This window comes from Oscarella lobularis, chromosome 5, assembly GCF_947507565.1.
Source record: "Oscarella lobularis chromosome 5, ooOscLobu1.1, whole genome shotgun sequence".
NCBI classification, from domain to species: Eukaryota; Metazoa; Porifera; class Homoscleromorpha; order Homosclerophorida; family Oscarellidae; genus Oscarella; species Oscarella lobularis.
This window is the reverse complement of record NC_089179.1, coordinates 2,140,537-2,160,184: the sequence shown is the minus strand read 5'-3', so window position 1 is coordinate 2,160,184 and position 19,648 is coordinate 2,140,537.

Sequence of the window (19,648 nt, the reverse complement as noted above, 5' to 3'; positions counted from 1 at the left end):
AAGCTTCTACCTACGCATCGCTCCACGGGACCCAGCACATCGATCTAACGCTTCGTAACGCTTTTATTTAAGAGGTCGAGATTTAAGTCTGTTATTACATGGTCAAAATTCTGTCAGTGTGGCTTTTATCGCTCCCTCACCATCGGGTAATTATCTCGGAGTCCCTCGGGTGTAGGTGGCGATAAATCCAATACCGCCCTTTTTACCATATAATAACTATGTGGGTGCACGAACATCCCGAAGACAGTATTTCTTTTTAAAGTTAGAGCTTCTTTTAATTTATGATTTTTTTTCTCTTATTCCCTCATTTTGGCCTAAAAGCAATATTTGAAATTAATTAAACCGACTGCTGATGAATCTGCAGCGAAAGCAACATTTAATAATTTTTGGGCTTTGCCCCAGTAATTGTTAAGGGGCGTGGTTTGGGATTAAATTTGCGCAATTCTAAGTTATGCTAATTTTTTTTAATTATTTATTTGTTATTCAATACGCATAAATGTTATAAAAGTCTTCTTTTTCTAAGCACTTTTTCATTGTCATAAAATACTTTTATTGAGAACCCTTAGATCCCCTCAGACCACCGCTTAGTTCTCCGTTTTTCTGATATTTAGTAAGCAAACTAATTAATTCGCGCATTCGCTGATGCTTTCAAAGTTGTGATCGCCGAACTATTTTTTGAAGCCTTATTGGAACAGCGTAGTTTTGAATCGGATTCTTAGTAGCATAAATGAGCATTGCGTCGTGATTGACGTTGGATAACCTTAAAGCTCTCAACAGCCCTAATACCAAACAGAGTTGCTGACATTTACATCGATTGAAGACATGTGCTTTCACTTGAGGATAAAACTAAAAATTCCCCTACTCGCAGGAGGACAGTGTGAGATTGTGCACGTCGCTAACGTGAAGGACGTTTCAAAAATATACAGTTCATTGTGCCGCCTGTATTTTCAAAATGTTACCTTTCAAATAAAAACCAAAAATCGGTTCAGCGCAAGTTTTTAACTTGACCACGCCTTCTCAGTTTCCCTTTGGCGGAAGGCTTTGAAGTCACATTGTCTCAGTCTCCTCGCACTTGAGCCGAATATATCCCCTTTGACTGTCACCAGAAAATTACTGTCGGTTGATAACTACCTGCAATTAGGCTTTTCTTCGTTCTGACCAAGCCGACAAACGGTGGATATTTCATGGAAATGAAAGTTTTTCAAATCCGAGTTCTGAGAAGCTACTTCAAAAATTCATAATACCTTTTTAGAACTTCGTTTCGGCCAAACAAAACAGCTTGACTTTATTTCGGGAACGAAATATTTTCCCTGCTGATAAGGAGGCCGTTAGTCTTTGCTAAAGCAGAAGAGCAACGCATCTTAAGGTGCTGCAAATTTACCGACTGCTACTGCATTAAATGATTTTTTCAAAAAACTTTACCCCCAGAATGTGCCGTTAACGAGGAAAACGCTTGCCATCTTGACGTCCCTTCTGGTTTTAATACAACAAAGAAAGTTGGAATCTATCCTAACGTGGTTTCGCTTTGTGACGAGGTTTGCAATTACATAGCCACATTCTGCTTCTTTCCATCCCATTCCTTGAAGTCGACATGATATACGCAGCTGCAGGCGGCCTTAACAAAGCAACGATAGTTTTTTGAAAATTTTATAGACTACACTGTGCTTCCGTTGCTACAGCAACGACCAAGTAGAGAGATGCAAAGCAAAAACATTAACCTTGTCTATATCTGTCAGATTAAGGAGGACATTTGGAAGCGATATTCAGATTCAAAGAGGAGTGACTTCATTATGATGGCGCCTAAGTGGCCTCTTGGAAATCCCACTTCAAACCCGAAGTGTTTTCAACGGTAGTTGTGATCTATCGACCCATGTATTCAAAAACAAGAATTATCCGGATAAGAGAACGAGACAGCTCCCAGTTCTTCTATTCCTTCTAGCAGTCGCTCTCCACCTCAGCATGGCCTGGGTTATTGGAACTTGGAAGACGATGGAAAGGCTTATAACTCAAAGGGTGAGCCTCTCCGATGCCTAGAAGAGACCGCCGAGTTCCGCTGATGTCAAAGACGACAAAATCCGAACGCCAGACACATGCAATTTTATCATGACGATGGATGGGACGGCCACCTCACTGACATAATAAGCAGTGGTATCTACTTTCTTCGCAGGTAAAATCAACAACGGTACTGTAAAGCAACAGCTGTCTCAAAAATAATAGTTAGATATAGTTATTTATACATATACCTTTCCGGCGACAGTTCACGTTTTCCCATCTTCGCAGCGGCGTGTGCATTCTGACATCGTCGTCGTTCGATTCCGATTCGGACGTAATGATATCGCTGTTGTCAATACTAGTAGTTGGCCTTACACAAACGATTTGATGCTCGCACGATTTGCGTATATTTTTCGAAGTGTACGGTCGCGAAAGTGGAATGAGTTACCGTACTCACGGGTTGTTAAGCGCCCTTTTTTATTAGGCGCTTTCCTTTGTTAGTCGTCGATGACTTTTCTAGTCAGTACTACTTGATATTAAGCTCCTATTATATCAAGTGGCGAATTACGTGACTGCGCTCGCGTTTTCCGTTGTCTCATCTTCCGTTGCGCCGCACCTGAACGTTTTTTCGCCATGGCTGAGTTGCGAGTCTCGGATCGAAGCAGAAAGAGCTACACGACAGAAGTGAAACTCGAAGTCGTCAATAGAATTCTATGAGAGCAACGGCAGGAATCGGTATCAAACAAGCAAGCATTTTTCTGTTCACACGAAAACGGTGAAGCAATGGATCCTAAGCAAGGATAAGATTCGTCAAAGCCGAAAGGGTAGCAAACGAATTAAATTTGATCGGACGCCGAAGTTCCCTGAAATGGAACAGAAATTGCACGACGAGTATAAAAGCTTGAGGAAGGACGTCTAAAGGTGAAGTCAAACGCCAGTCTATGCAATGGAATGCCGTCAGCTTGCTGTGTTATCCTAGGTGAAACGGTGGTGGTTTATGCTACGATCGAAACAGATACTTCACGAGCTTTCTCCCAGTGCTCAATTTGCCTTTTCAGAAGACTAGTTTACGGGCTTCAAGAAGCGGCATCGAATACTGAACGATGGAGAACAAACACAAGCCAAAGACAACAAGAAGATAAGCTGTCGCTGATACAGGAGTTTCATCAAAGCATTCGGGCAGAGTCGCTCAAAGGGGATGTCCTCTGAAGAAGTGGACGGAAAGTCGGATTGCTAATATGGATCAAAGACCCTTACCGTTCTGCTTCTCCGATGGAAGCACGTGTGACGACACCGGCAACAAATCAGTTCGGGTCCGTGGTGCAGTCTGGACTAGACAAACGGCAATGTACAGTTCAGTTGACTGTTTTTGCCGACGGTGAGCCAAGAGTGAAACCGCTGTTGATATTCAAAGGACTCGGTGAGGAAAAACACAGCTTCCATTTTGCCTTCAAGGACTCCCATAGTTAGGAAAAAGAATTTCTTTGGCTGAAAAATTGCAGTACGATAAGCGCTATGGCGAGCGGATTATGCCATAATTAGGTATGATGTAATAATTGCGCATACGCAGTGAAAATGCATGACGCTTGCATGTTTGCTTGCATATTTAAGCGCTTGCATTATTGCAGTTCATATTAAATAATGGGTGCGTGTGCAAGAATGGGGTACGCGTGCAAAAATGGGGTACGGGTGCAAGAATGGGGTACGCGTGCAAAAATGGGCATGCGTGCAATAATGGGGTATGCGTGCAAAAAATGGTGTACGCGTGCAGAAATGGTGTACGAGTGCAAAAATAGGGTACGCGTGCAAAAATTAAGCGTGCGCTACGCATTACACGAGGGACCCACGTGCGGCAAAGTAAGAGATCGTTTTCTGTCGTTCGGAGGATTTTCGAAAGCTCTTCTTCCGGCAGAACAGCGTCGATATGAGCGAACAAGCGAATTCAAGCGTGGCGGCCTTTTTGGGGACTCTTGAGGAAACGGCTAGGCGGTTGTCTCGCGCATTTGCTGCTCGTAAGACTTATTATGCGCTGTGCTTTTCGTAACAGTCTCCGACACGTTAGAATCTCCTGGGTCGTCGATGTCATCCTTGGACGAAAGAGGCGAGGATGAGGGGCAGGGAGAACGAGGGCAGTTTCCTCAGCCTACCTCATCGAGAACTTCACGTACGAACTTTCTCTCTGACTTTAAGGCATTCTAGAGATTGTACTGCGCAGGTGTGTCTACTGTCACTGGAAACGTTAGGGAGGAAGTGATGAATGCCTTTCGTCCGTCTCGAACATCGTCTCCTGCTGCCACTCGGAGAGGAGGAAGCCTTCAACGCGGGAGTTCGAGAGCGTCTGCACGGCCGAGACAGACCGTTCGCAAAGAACGAGATTTTTGCTCTCGGTTTTTCTGCTGCCTCGCTGACACGACGACCAACCGCGTTCCTTTGGCAGACGTTATGTCGTCTCCCCAAGCGCGAGGGCTGGGGTTGAAGTTGCTAGAAATCAAGTTCAGTGCTACTTCGCTGACATCAACCGCGCAGTCCTGAGCGCCTTTCCGCCTCTCGAGTCGTGCGGTGGAATTGAGCTTTTAAGAGGGTCTGCAGGATCGAGGGAGCTCATTCCCTACCCAGCAGATATGGATGGCCACTATTTGTGCGTCCATAACCGGTACAATACCAAGGTGTACGTCCGACCAATCCAGCGTGACGTGCCGCTCAATTCGATATCTTCGGTGGTAACGTTCTTTCAAAATTTAACGCATTGTATCATTTCTTTTCTACATCGCTTTCTAGGAGTCGTCCGACAATGTTCCGACGACGAACTGCTTGAGGTGCTCTCAGCGACTGCCACAGTTCGAAATGAGGAGACACTTGTTTACCTGCACTGGGTACGGTAAACGTTGGCAACTAATTAACTAATTTATTAATTAATATTGTGCACGCACTTAGTTAATTAAGGAATTAATATTTCATAATTAATTAATTTATAATCTAACATTAATTAATTAATTATATTGAGTAATTAATCATTTGACTAATTAAATGTATTCTATTTAGCGATCAGACTGATCAAGAAATGTACTTGAGTTTAGAGCAGGCGAACCATTTTTATCACGGTGATATTTCAGAAGAATTGTTACTGCTTGGAGTTTATGCAATACTTCCAGGTGTTGACGACAGTTCTCAGGGAGCGTCGGATGGCAGCAGAGTGGAGCCAGCACAGACTGGATCTGCTGCTACACCATCGACTGTGAAACTATCGGCTGATGAACCATTTACTGCTGGATCTTCAACTTCGGGGATGCCAACGTCTAGGACATTGACTCCTGGACCGTCTACTTCTGCCAAAAGTCACCTGGAAGTGAGACCATAGAAAATAGTAAAGAGTATAAAATCTACTAATCTATTAACTTTAGGAAAGACGGTCATTTAGAGACCTTCCGGCTCTATTGGCAGTTCACAAGCAGATGTTTCTTGATCAGGTGCACCCTGCTCGAATCACAGTTCGTCGCTCAAAGATCTTCGAGGACGGTTTCATGATGTACAAGTCGCGCTTCACTAACACTCTTCCGCTGCTGAAGGTACACCTATTATAGCTACGGCAGTCAGTAGTTGCGGGGTTGATTGCTTTTGGAAAGGTTCAATTTGAAGGGGAGAACGGGATCGATGCAGGGGGTTTAGCGGCTGAGTTCTTCTCGCAGCTCATTCCCGAGGTTTTTGGTTCTGGTTCCAAAATGTTTGAAGGGAATGGCGGAAGAATCTGGCCAGTGCACTTTACAAGCAACTTGCGCTGTCGAGCATACAAGACGGCTGGGAATCCTGGCCCACTCGATTCTTCAGTGCGGTGTCGGATTTCCGTATTTCTCGCCGGCGTTCTATGCAGTGATTTCTGGATGTGGCCAAGAAGTGGTAGTTGGTCTAATGTCTATAGAAGATATACGAGAGGGAGACAATAAAATAACCATCAAAGAGGTCAGCTGATAAATTTCAAACTGCTAGCAAGTAATCAGCATTTGTTACACCTATCTTACAGCTATGCGACTGCAGCACTGAAAGCGAGTGGGACAGGATGATTAGAAGGCCGGAGGTCATGGATTTGCTCGAGAATGCAGGATGGCGAAAGACGATGGAATACACGAAGAAAGAGCATGTCGTCCAGGCCCTAATTTACGACGCTGTTGTGTCGAAGGCAGGGAGAGCTTGACCAATTTTGTCAGGGATTGGCCTCTGGGAAGATTATAGATCTCATCCGGACGAATACTGAAATGATGATGCGGTTTTTCACTCCGCAGGAAGATGACGCTCTAACCGCTGAAAGGTGATCGCCAATCAGGTAGTCGTTTATGGCTTCTTATTTTCTTAGGGTTATGGACTGCTTCTCACCCAACACCTGTCACACCGACGACGAGAGAAGAACTGAGGCCTACTTTTGTCAGTACATTATTGAGGGAGAGAGAATTTTGACCTTTCCTGACGGTAAGTGTTTAAACTGGCCATGGCCAAACACACGTCTATTGCCGATCGATAGGGAAAGAGATGAAAGTATGGGAGGCGCTGCTGCACTTTTCTTGCTCTCTTCCATCTCCAGTTTCTCTCCTGGGTCGAAGATTGAGGTGTCGTTTGCTGAAGGAGATACGGCTGCCGATCCGTACCCTTCGGCAAATACATGTCTGCCAGAGCTGACGTTGCCCGTCTGTCATCGCACGTACAGTGACTTTTTACGCTGCATGGACGACTCTCTTTTAACTGGCTACATTGGATTCGGAATGTTCTAATTTGACGGTATGTCCTAGTTATTTACAGCAAGAATTATTATCAATTGCTATTTGTGACAGAGGCACGTCTCAGTGTTCGAAAAATCTCAGTATTCGAAAAATTCCTATGCGAAGTTGAAGCTTTTTGATCATGGGACATCATGCTTGATGATGTCGACAAATTTTGACGGTGTCTTATTGAAATGTGTTATGTCAGATTTGATTGAATTGGATGGGTGCAAAATGTGATAATGAGTAATAGCGCGGACATTATTTTCCATTAGAACATGTGAGTAGCTACAAAATTCGATACTCTCCCATACATTGTTATTCCGTAGTTGCCATCGTCTTCCAGTGGATCAAATTCACGACGTAGTGATTCAAAATCGGCCTCGGGTAGTACAGGAGGAAGATCTTCGACAGGAACTCCTTCACCGAGGTCTTCTGAAATAGGACCAGACCAATCGATTCCATACATATCCGGGATCACCTCTTCAGAGTCCTGGCTTGACCAGGCTGCGGCGAGCAAGCCACGAGCAAACAGCTACAAAAGTTAGCCAAAAGCGACTCTTATTAGACTTGGCGGCACTGGAGGTGTTACCTGTAGAGGGGTCCTCCCTCCTTCTGTCGAGAGCGGTGACGGCTCCAAGCCTCTCTTAACCGGTCAAGGCTCTGTTGAATTAGTGGACGGAAGACGTAGTGCAAGCAAAAGAGATCCGTGACGTTGTCCGGGTCGAGCAAATTTTCATTCTCCATGTGTCAAAAAATTTCTCGGTAAGTTCCGGCTGTGGCAACGGTGACATCACGCCAGAACCTCTCAATGCGTTGGTTGTGCACAGATCTTCCGGCGATGTGTAATAAAACCAGACGACAACGACGATGCCACCAGAAACACACGAGAAGCAAGACTGTTCTATTTCTCAATCACCCTCCCTAATCTAGGCCTTCCCCCAACTCCCCGTATAAAGCATTACTTCACTACTACAACGCCTATGACTATGACTGGTCGTCGCTGTCCGAAAAGTCTAAAACGAAGTCTTCCAAGTGCCGGGGTGGTCTAGAGACCCGATGTGGTCGACGGTACGTCAATTCGTCCGCCGATTGGTTTGGCGGTTGATGTTGTGGGTCCGGTGAGTCTAACACTGGCGGCTCTGGTTGCTGTGGCGTGTCCGCAGTTCGGGCTGGTGACACAACTTCGACGGGACCGTGGGACGGCGCTCTTCCAAGCTGGGTTGAATTTCTCCTCTGACGTGCTGGCGTTGGAATTACCATCTGTGTGCTGCTTATTGGTGGTGCGGGTTCTAACAGAACGGTGCATTCTTCTTCAACATTCGCGTTCTCGGGAGGCGACGAATCGGAAGTGCTCGTTTCCTGTTCCGACGGTGTGCCCGACTCGGGCGGAAGATGTACTGACTTGCCATTCGTTTGTGTTGACTCGTTGGTACGACGGTAGCACGGTCGCAGGCGATCATGATGTACCCAACGACGTCGTCGACTCTTTGTCGTGTGCTTGATTTTGTAGACGTCGTTGTCGCCTTGTTTTTTGAGGATTTGGAACGGACCGTCCCAGACGGACAATAATTTGTGTGCCTTCCCTCTCCGTCGTCCGGGATCATGTAAATAAACCCAATCACCATGTTGGTACTGATGGACGTGTACGGGTGCGTCGTGACGCTGACGCTCTTGGGCCGCTGCCAGGTTCGCGTCCACTATCTCGCGAGCACTGTTCATTTGCTGATGTAGCTGATTCAAGTATTCCGTTGTGTCTGTTGGTACGGGAGGAGCGCTTCCGCACGCAATGTCCGTTGGCAGACGAGGCTTCCGTCCGTAGAGCAACTCAAACGGCGACACGCCAGTAGATGTTTGCTTGGTGACGCGATAAGCGTGAAGCGCCGCCGGTAACCACAAGTCCCACTCGAGGGGTCGATCTGCGCAGTAACGACGCAGTATACCCATCAGTGAGCGGTTCAATCTTTCGACCAGTCTGTCCCCTTGCGGGTGATAGGGAGTGGTTCTGGTTTTCTGAACGCCCATCAGTTGGCATAGGCGTTGTATCACCCGACTTTCAAAGCTGGAACCCTGATCGGAGTGGATCGTCAGTGGAACCCCGTGGAGTGATATAACTCCGTCGAAAAGGACTTTTGCGACAGTTTCGCTGGTCTGGTCGGTTGTAGCAAACGCCTCTGGCCAGCGAGTAAAATAATCGGAACAAACGAGGACGTAGCGATTTCCACGAGTCGTGCGCGGGAGTTCCAGAAAGTCGATGGCCAGCATGTCGAACGGACTACCAACTGGAATCGAGCGAAGGGGAGCTTTTGGTCGGGGTGTCAATACGAAAGTCCGCTGACACGCCGGGCATTCGCGAATGTAGCGTTTGACATCTGCGGAAAAACCCGGCCAGTAGTAGCGCTCAAGAAGGACATCCACCGTCTTGTTAACGCCGAGATGTCCGCTGAGTGGATCGTCATGCACTTGACGGAGAATGGTAGGGACAAGAGTCGGCGGAACAACCAAAACCGTGATTTCGTCAAGACGGGCGCCAAGTCTTCGTCGTCGCCGAAGAATGTTGTCGTTACCCAACTGCAGTTGATCCCAGAGCTGACAATAACGGCGATATGCGCCCTCGCGCCCTCGCCCTTCAGGGTGGACATCCGTTGTTTTCGCGAAGCCGAGAGATAACCGCTTTGATTGCCTCGTCGGAAGTCTGTAACGCACGCATTTCCGCTTCTGTGACGCCCGCCGAAATTGTCGTTGCGCCGCACATTCTGAAGAGTGCGTCGGCGTCCTCGTGAAGTCGACCCGGTTTATATTCCACGGTGAAGGTGTACTGAGAGATGGCGTGAAGCCAGCGGCTTATTTTTCCTGACGTCTGTTTCATATTTTTGAGGTGAACCAAGGGGCGATGGTCTGTTATAACGACAAATGGCGATCCGAGCAAATAAGGATGGAAATGCGCCATCCCCCATTTAATAGCGTACAACTCCTTGTCGGTAGCGCTGTATCGCTTTTCGACGTCGTTTAACTTCTTACTAGCATACGCGATTGGATGCTCCTGTCCGTCGATGAGCTGCAACAAAACAGCCCCCAGGCCGGCGTCGCTGGCGTCGGTCTTGAGGCGAAAAGGTTGAGAAAAACGAGGGAAAGCAAGAACGGGAGCGGACGTCAGTTTGTTTTTCAATTTCGCAAATGCCGTCTCCGCTGCGGGCGACCATTGAAAAGGCACCTTTTGTGTAGTTAAATCATGGAGGAGAGCAGCGATTGTTGAAAAGTCCTGAACAAAGCGACGGTAGTAACCAGCAAAGTTAATAAAGGATCGAACTTCCGTTTTGTTATGCAGTTGAGGCCAATGTCGGACTTTCTCAACTTTCGACGGGTCAGTAGCGATTCCCGCGGCGCTGATAATGTGACAGAGGTAAGGCACTTCCGAGCGAAGAAACTGACATTTTTCGGTCCGCAATTTCAGGCCAGCAGACCGCAAACGAGAAAACACCGCTTCGAGGTTGCGAATATGTTCCTCGAATGTGCGCGAGTGTACAAGGACGTCGTCCAAATACACCAGGCAAGAGTCGAGTGGGAGCCCCCGTAGCACAAGGTCCATTAATCGCTGAAATGTTGCGGGCGCGTTGGTCAGGCCAAACGGCATAACTTGAAACTCATAGTGACCTCCGTTGCACGAAAAGGCTGTCTTGACACGATCCCCCGGAGCCATCCCAACCTGCCAGTACCCCGATGCGAGATCGAGAGTAGAGAAATATTGAGATTCGCCAAGATTGTCAAGGGTCGTCGTCAATGCGCGGAATCGGGTAAGCGTCTTTGGTGGTGTAATCGTTCAGGCGGCGAAAATCGACACAAAAACGTAACTTCCCATTCTTTTTTGGTACGAGAATCATGGGTGACGACCACGGGCTGTTGCTAGGGGCGATGACGCCGGCATCAAGCATTTCTTCCACCTGACGCTGCGCCTCTTCGCGGAGATGAAACGGTTGGCGATATTGGCAAGACGTTTCCCCTTGTACAGTTTGCGTGCTCCTCCGACGTTGAGAATACGCACCGGAATCCCACCGTTATTGTTGTTCGCCAGAGATGCGGAGACAACCAACTCGTGTTTTTCTGTCAGAGACGGCAACGGCTCAAACAATAGGAGGGATGTAGAAGAATTGTATCTCTCCGCGGAATCCGCGCATTGAATAATGCCGGCAACAATCATCTCCGATTTTCCCGGCGGAAAGACGACGGACTCAGCAAGCACCACGGACAGCGGTAACGTAGGCTCTGCGCGAAGAAGCGACCGTGTGGGGCAGTGCGGGGCAATAAGAGGGTACGAGACGCCGTTTGGGAGTCGTAACTGACGTTTAGAGGTGATGATATCGATGTTGTTGGGGACGATGCAGTCAACACCCAAGATGGGGTTTGTAGAGTTCGGGGCTACGCGGAAACGCTGTTGCGTCGACCAAGTACCGATGCGGAGAGGAAAATCCGCTGAGCCGATGACGTCGATTGAATGGCCACTGGCCATCGTTAATTGTTCGGTGGCGCGAGGCATAGGTGCCGGCGCGTACGAAGGTGGCAAGATGGAAACCGCCGCACAGGAATTCATTCCGCGCAGCCTTTTCCTAGAAACCCCCGTCGTTTCCCCTCACTCTATCAGTCTCTCTCCCTTACTGAGGCCAATCCCTCATCGTCACGACACTGAATATCTGGACAAACACATGTCTGTACGTCGTTGCGCGCAAGCGACGCTTGCAGTTCAGGCGGACGGAACGCGTCTAGTGAATAATAGCGTGGTAAGGGATCCATCTGCCTATATTAGAGACCTTAGCTCCTAATCTAGATGGATCCGTTAAAAACAAAGATTAGGAGCTAAGATCTCAAGTATAGGCAGATGGAACCCCAAGAAGCAAAGATTACAGACAACTTTACGTCCAACGAGATCGTTTCGACCATGCACTAGAGTTTTACGTGTTATAGGGGCTTTGGTTTTCTTCTTTGTCGATTTGAGGCCACCAGATGTGACATCTGGCTAGTGACTTCATTTTGACAACTCCTTGGTGACTGGACGTGAACAAATGAAGAAGCTTCCGAAGCAATAGTGAATACGACGAAATCGATTCTTCAGTGTTAAGTTGATGCAGCCCGCTTATTTGAATTCAATCGACGGTGTATTGTATACCTCAGAACTTTAGTGCATGCACCATGCTCACCTTGACGCACGCCTTCTCGTAATTCTAAGATCTCTTTCGCTCTTTTTTTTTCCCCTTCTCGAGGATTCGTTACCCTTCAACAGTGCCGCTATCTTAGTAATCAAACGCCGTCAGTAATATTTCGTAAACGTACAAATTTAGAACTTGACTTAGAAATCAAACGCTGTTAACAGTGCCGCAATCTTGACGGGACCAAAAATTCGCGTGCCTTCGGATCAAATTGTCGTTGGCAGCGAGGTGGGTGTCCTCTGACTCGATTTAGAAGAAAAAGTGTGTATGGCTTTTCGTAAAGGTTTCTGCCTATGTGATGGGTCAGTACGAAGAGATTAGGAAAACAGTCTAAAACCAAGTTTGCAAACCGAAGCGGTTATTATAAAGCGACTTATGACATAAAAACGTAGCTGATAAACTGATAATTACTGTTAGAAAAAGTGAGGCCCAACGTTTACCCTTCCAGCCAGGAAGACAGGAGCTTTTTCCCGTTATGTGATCACATGAGCGTGCATTGACGCAATCACAAGTCTATCGTACATTATTTCATCCGCATGAAACAAACAGTTCGTTGTCTTCCTTCGTTTGAATTCGCGAGACCTTCCCGGACATCTACCATCATAAGGAGTGAACGTTCTACCTTCAAATCGAGTGAAGGTTCTACCTTCACAACGATAAAGATTATACCTTCACAACGAGTGAAGGTTCTACCTTCATTAGCAGTGAGGCGCTCTAGACGCATTTGAAGTCGCTGGGGAAAAAGAAGAGAAAAATCCTCCCCCCTGTGTATGAAGTTCTTTTTTTCTTACGCTTATTTTAGTCAAAAAAGCACTTACTTGATGCAGAAAAACGTTTCGTGTTTTTTTGTCGTACAGTGTAGGCCAGCGCAGATTTTATACGGGCGTTGTTGTCGTGCAATTAAATCAATGCCACGACGCACATTTCTTTCTCTGCAAGCTTTTTATCAGACATAAGTGGGTTTATAGTTGCGGATCCTATTTTTAGCGTCGATCACAGCTAACCCACGGTACAAATCAGTATGGGTACAAACTCATTACTGTCATGGTGGTAGACGACGTTGGAAACGGTAAGTTACAGCGCGTAACCGGAAAGCAGAATAGCGAATCTTAAGTGTTTGTCTTCCTAAGGATGTACTGCGGGATGGTGCATTAGCAGCAACGAAAGCAGCAGTGTTATCAAGCTTTTTTTGAAATGTGTTGTTGGTGCTAGTCCTTCCACCAAAGTGAACGAAGTAATGTCAGATGACGGTTAGCGTTTACATGCTTTTATAGATTATATATGACCGCTTTTAGATCTCGCCATTCCAGTTGCTGTGCGTGCTGCTCTTGGGAACGAAGCTAGACACATCCTATGCCCTTGGCACGTCGGCCGGTAAGTGCAGTTTTGTAGCCTCTATTTACAATAGGGCAGACAGAGAGTTGCTATATCCATGGCTACTTTCACCATTTACAATTAGGCCAGCTACGTAAAAAATTAGGGAAGGGTAAAAAAATTCTCTATAGAACTTTTAAGAGGAATCTCTGCAAAGTTGAAAAAAGTGAAAACAGGCGGCCAATATATGAGGAGCTCTGCTGCCTCCTACGCGAAAAGTCGGAACAGAATTTTCAACAAATGATGACTGTCTTCACTAAAAAATGGGAATCAGCCGAGCCTAAATCCTAAGACATCAGCCCGTCTAATTGCATGACCATAAAAGGTAATCACGTGAAAAGTTTGGGAGCATGTGACTGAATGAGGTACCAGGCCTCTCCCCGGTGACAAGGTTCGTGGGAGAGGCCTGGGTCCGAGGCTATCGCGAAGCTAAATTTAATGTAGTTGGCGAGTAATAACGGTCGAATTGGCGGTGCCAAACAAACGTAAATCGAATATTGGAGCGGATTTAGACAGGGGCCGTCGAAGACGTAGCAAGAACCAATCGTTTACGATCGATAAGACGAGCGCGTACGGTGCGTAGGGCGTCGTTTTGCCGCGAGGCAGGAGCGTTCGCGCGTGGCGTTCGCGCGCGCGAAACGAACGCCGCAATTCTTTGGAGCCCACTACGCGAATGTTCGTACTCACCGTGGTTTTGTCGCTGTTCGGCGAGAACGACCGTTTCGATGACGTACAAGAACGCTGTTGCGGACATTGGGAGACGATGAGAGGTTCTGTTCGAAAAGAAAATAGTGAATGGCGACAGGACGCTTCGAATTTGCGCAGGTGTGCGAGAACGATCGTTTGGGAGTGTGCCGTTCCCATCATCCTCGGGGGAATCGATTCGCGCACGCGAGCTTCGAGGCTTTTTCGCCTCGTCGACGCGCGATTACGGAGCAAAATCTGCATACCTCAATGCGGCCACGTGAGAGCGACGATGGGCGAAAGATCGCCGAATTCTCTCGTCGATTGAGTGTCGGTGAAGGCTTTTCGCTCACAACGTCGACGAGAGCGAACTCTGACGATTAGCTGCTAGCGTAGCATCAAACGGAGATTCAAACACGCATGCGCAGTAGTTAGGGTTACTCCCTGCCTTCTCCGAAAGCGCCTCTCTCCTGTTTATCGTTTCTATGGCGACGTTCGGTGCAGATTATGCCTGCCCGGTTCAGTCATCGGACCGCAGCAGGATACATTGATATCATTTTGAAAAATGTAATAGGATTAGATGAAAAAATTATGTATTGATTATGTATTGTTTTTTTAGAAACGTGCGACGGATAGACAGACGAGTCCCGGAAGTGGAAGACGAGACGACGTTGACAGAAGACATGGTTCTTCCAGCAAGGTCAACAATTAAATATTACTCTATAATTATTTATTGATTTTTTAGAGCGACGCAAGTGAGTTACGTGACTGCGTCTGGTGATCGTGGCGAAGTCGTGGCGAAGAGACAGCTGCTTCTCTGCGAACTGACGTCAATCGTTCTCTAAAACCCAGGTATTGCAGTCTGTCCTCAATAGAGGGGTTGCATTCACGTGAGCAAATAGTGACCGATCCTTCCACTTCAGGCCATCCGGGTTTTACAGCCAAGAAGTATGCCACGAAACCAGCCGATTCTGAAAGGTTATAGGGCTGCCCTTGAAGGAGCGGAACATCAACGTAGATACGACAAAAAACTAGCGTTCGCGGAGGGCAAAGACCCTTACGAAATGGCCCAATCGGACTGGATTGATGACGTGGACGCCTGGCCAGGGATCACCCACATCCACCTAGGAATGTATCTTATCGTCAAACCAAGTCCCTACACCGGTGAAGCACTACTTAACTATAAGAGCATGGATTGCTACGAAAAGTTCCTCGCGAGATGGGTACATGGTATCCAAGTGCACAAACTCCCCAGCAACGACAACCGCATCGTGACAGCGTAAGTAAATATGCCTCAATTGTTATAGTTTTGCTTCAGCAGCTTTCATTCTTAGGTGAATCATTCGCAGCGCATGAGCGAAAAGCCTCTGAGGCCGTGGGTTATTGCGGAGGCTGGAGGAAAGTCTTGCCGCCCACTGTAACTGTATGGCTGGTCTAGGAGAGACGTGCAGCCACGTAGCGTCTCTACTGTGGGCGATTGAGGCCGGCGTGCGTGCGAGAGATGCAGTCACGGTGACTGGAAAGAAAGCATACTGGATGCTGTCGCCTGGGGTGAAGGAAGTCCCATATGCTCCCATTCAACGCATAAAGTTTATTGGGAAGAAAAGCTGCATGTCGCAAATGGCTCGCCAGCAGTCTGACACTTCAAGTTCATCCTCAACCGAGCGAAGCTCTGGATCAGCAATTATACCAGCTGGGCCAGACAGAAAAAGGCGTTTTCTGGATGATCTATACCTGCCCTCGATTTCCTGTTGGAAGACTAAGAACAATGTCATCTGGAGTTCCCCTCTTCTTGCTAAGCAATCGTTGAATAACGGCGCCAGCTTGCTTTTTTTGAACTGTGTCTGGTGTTGCTATGCTTGAGATGTTTTCAAGCGACCGAACCCGCCTCAGGGGTGTGACAGGCAAATGATGAACTGGCTGACAAACATAATCTTTCAGCAAGCCGTACGAAAACACAGCTCCGCAGCCTTTTGAACAGCGTACCTAAAGACACAATTACTTTTTTGAATCTTGCCTGGAGGGCAGTGTACTTCGAGCGAGCGCAAAGAAAAATCAACAAGCTTGTGAACGGCAGCGAACGTTCCCAGTTCGCTGAATGAGAGATGATAGTACAACAAGCAGCACCAAAAACAATGATCACTGCTACGACTAAATGCATCATTACTAAATGCATTATACTACATTTATGTGAAGAACAAAAATAGTTATGTTAAGGGAGCGTGGTTAACTATTTTCTTTTGAGTGGGCGTGACTCTCTTTTTAGGGGGCGTGGTCACAAATTTTTTTGCTTGCGCTTTAATATTTCACGCCCGACGCCCTTTCATCCTTGGCAACTCTGGCAAATACGTAATGAGTCGACTGTACCCGTCTATACAGCCGTGAATAACCATTTTCCAACGTATTAGTATGTGATTGCCGTCGAAATGCCTACAGAAATGGTATATGTGTAGAGGCAAGAGAAACAAACAGTCTAGTACTACTATAAGGCATTTGGGGCCAGCAACGCTGTTTTTTCGGCGGATGATTACTTGTGATCGACGCAGAGATCTGTTAACGGGATCAATTCTTCTAAGCGAATTTCTAACACGCTGACGCTGAACGCGTATTCCCTTAGCAACAAGGGAACCTTGGACATATACTTCGCCGGACTGTGGCGCCACGTCTAAAGTGTCACCTATTGCCTCGTCCAGCTCCGCGTCTGACAATAAGGAGAATGATTCTGCTCAAATAGGCATGTCATATTCTTGGCGCCTTCTCCACAGAGTTTGCATGGACACACCCAGTGTAGACGATACCCGTGTCCATGAGCCCATGACTTCATACAACTGCCTCAAGTCATCATTTCAATGCGAAGCGATGGCCGGCCACGGGCATCGCAACAAACAGACCTAGTGACCGCCGCTGCAAGGCTGCTAGGAACTATTTGCGACATTCGGGGTGCCTCCTGAAGCAAGTCCAGTTGCTCATGGCACTTCTCTTCACATTCCTCAAGACATCGGCGCAGACGTCGCATCAATCCCGACAAGGTGTGCTCCTCACTTCTCTTCTCTAATGCGCCTGAATAATTCTGTTACATCAGAAATGACCAGTTATCCTGGCATACCAAGAACCGCGACGGCATTTTCAATTTTAAAACGGCACGTCGAAATAGCTGGCGGATGGCAAGAATTCAAAGATCGCCTGCTTTCATTAACTATTGAAGGAGCCGACAAAATAAACTCCGTCATGTCGTTTTCCATGATCTAAAACAACTCTCATCACAAGCTCACCGACTGTATAGCCTGTTACTGAGCAAGAAAAGGAGAAATCGACGGTAGAAGAGCAAGCGAACGGAGAAACAATATGGCGAAGTATAAATCCCGTATTTAGTGGCAAACGATCGTCCCGTAGCTTTCTAATAAAGCACTCTGCATGACAACAAATTACTTCGACATATGTAAATGAAGTACTTCGACATATAAAAAGGAAGTACTTCGACATATAAAAATAAAGTGGTTGGGCATATAAATAAAATACTTCGACATATGAAAAGAAAGTACTTCGACATATAAAAATAAAGTAGTTGGGCATATAAATGAAGTAGTTGGGCATATAAATAAAGTACTTCGACATATGAAAATAAAGTAGTTGGGCATATAAATGAAGTAGTTGGGCATATAAATAAAGTACTTCGACATATTAATAAATGTACATTACCGTAGGTTCTGTTACGTTTGGCGTGCCATAGTAAAGAACATGTCCCAAATTACTACGTATTTTATATATTTTCCTAACCTTGATTTGTAATATAGGTTCTAAGTGGAAGTGTCGCTAACGCTCTGGAATATTTCAAAATTGAGGGATCCGAAGAAACGGCCAAGTTTATTCGCATATTCGATAAAATGTTTGATTGCATGAATGCGCGATCACTAAAGGCAGAAAAGCCTGATCGGCGAGGGTACACTAGTCCTAATGACGAGCGTCTGACGGTATGTACATATTGCGTTGTAATATTATTTATACGTATAGAAAAGATATATCTTTTTTCCTTTGCAGTTCCTGAAGACTGACTTTCTCGGATATTTGCGTGAATGGCAGGCTGAAATTGAGTCAGTTCCTATGCTGTCTAAAGGCGAGGTAGCTCTGCGGCAGCTGAGCAGAGAGACACTGGAGGGCTTGCACATTTCCGGCAAGCGCTTTTAGATACTTGCAGTAATAAATATTAATGCATTGCATTATTTAGTTTGCTCCTTCGTGGATTTAGTGAAGTATTTCTTTACGGTAGAGGGGTCGAATCAATGTTTCATCCTAAGTGGCAACTTGAACCATGATCCCATTGAAAATTATTTTGGACAGCAGAGAGCAAGAGGAGGAAGATCAGAGAATCCTTCTGTCCAGCAGGTCCTGACAAATTCTATGTCATTGAAGCAACAGGGATCATCTGCTCTTATACCTGTAAGAGGAAATTCGAGCCGAAAAAGGCTTCAATACCCTGAGGAAAAGATTGATGGCACGCCTCTTCCAAAGCGTCAAACTAGGCGTTTCTGACGTTCAAAACGGAGGTAGGAAGAAACATCCCATGTACACTATTGATCACCTTTATTAATAGACTTTCTAAGAGCTTTACTCTTTGCAACTCTAACACTTTTTTCTCGCTTGTATTGTTCTAACCAACTGGCAGCAAGAGAAAATCCGCGAATTGTAACATAAAGAGAAACAATGTCTATCAGCAGCTCATCTCGTACGCTGCAATCTGCTTCATTTGTTGAGTCACTCCAGTAACCCTTCACAACCTCATCTCCTAAAATTTCCTTTTTCACAGAATCAACAATTCCTTCTTTTCTAAGAAGCATTGCTGGTAGAAGGTGGTGAACACGTTTCTCAATAGCCTTGAAGAATTCAAATGCGGCATCGCTAACCTCAAATAGGTAACCTCTACTGACGCGACGAAGCCATGCTCTGGAGTCAAGTTCGATAACATCGTCGTCAGCGGACTTCGAAGAGGATTCATCTCTAAGTTGCTCGAGCACGATGCAGTAATCTTTACTCTTTGGCTTCCCCGACGAAGAAAATTTGCGCAGCAGCTTGTAAGGAATGTAGCCGCACATGTAGCGCAAAGCGTTCAACTCGTCCGTCGTCATGTCAATATTACTGGTATGTCCACTACTGGAATCGATCCCTTTTCCCGCGAACTGGCGAGAGAAAGCGCGTTCAAAAAGAAAGTCGTTTATTGACTGCGGCAAAAGGGGATCGCTTGAATCGGTGCTGTCCGTGCTGATGCTATTCAAGAGTGTCTCCCAATAGAGGGGCAACACAGTCAAAGAAACCTCTTGGACAAAAAGGACGCTTTCTGCCGCTGAATTCCAACGGAGGTAACCGATTTTGCCTTTTTTAAGCATTCGTCGATAAGTGAAACGATGCTTGTAACCGGCGGAATGAATTCGGCTCTTCTCACGGCTTTTCGCAGCTGCTCGGCAATCCTTAACGCGTTAGAATAACGGGTAGAAGGTGTCGTAGTAACGGCTTTGTTTAGAAAGACGTCTAGAGCGGCTTCGAAGTCCTCCATAGCGACGGAGACACACATCGATTTACTAAGGGTCACGTGACAGTGCTAGTTGCCAATCCCTCTCTCTATTTTATCTATGATATAACGCTAATCGAACTCAA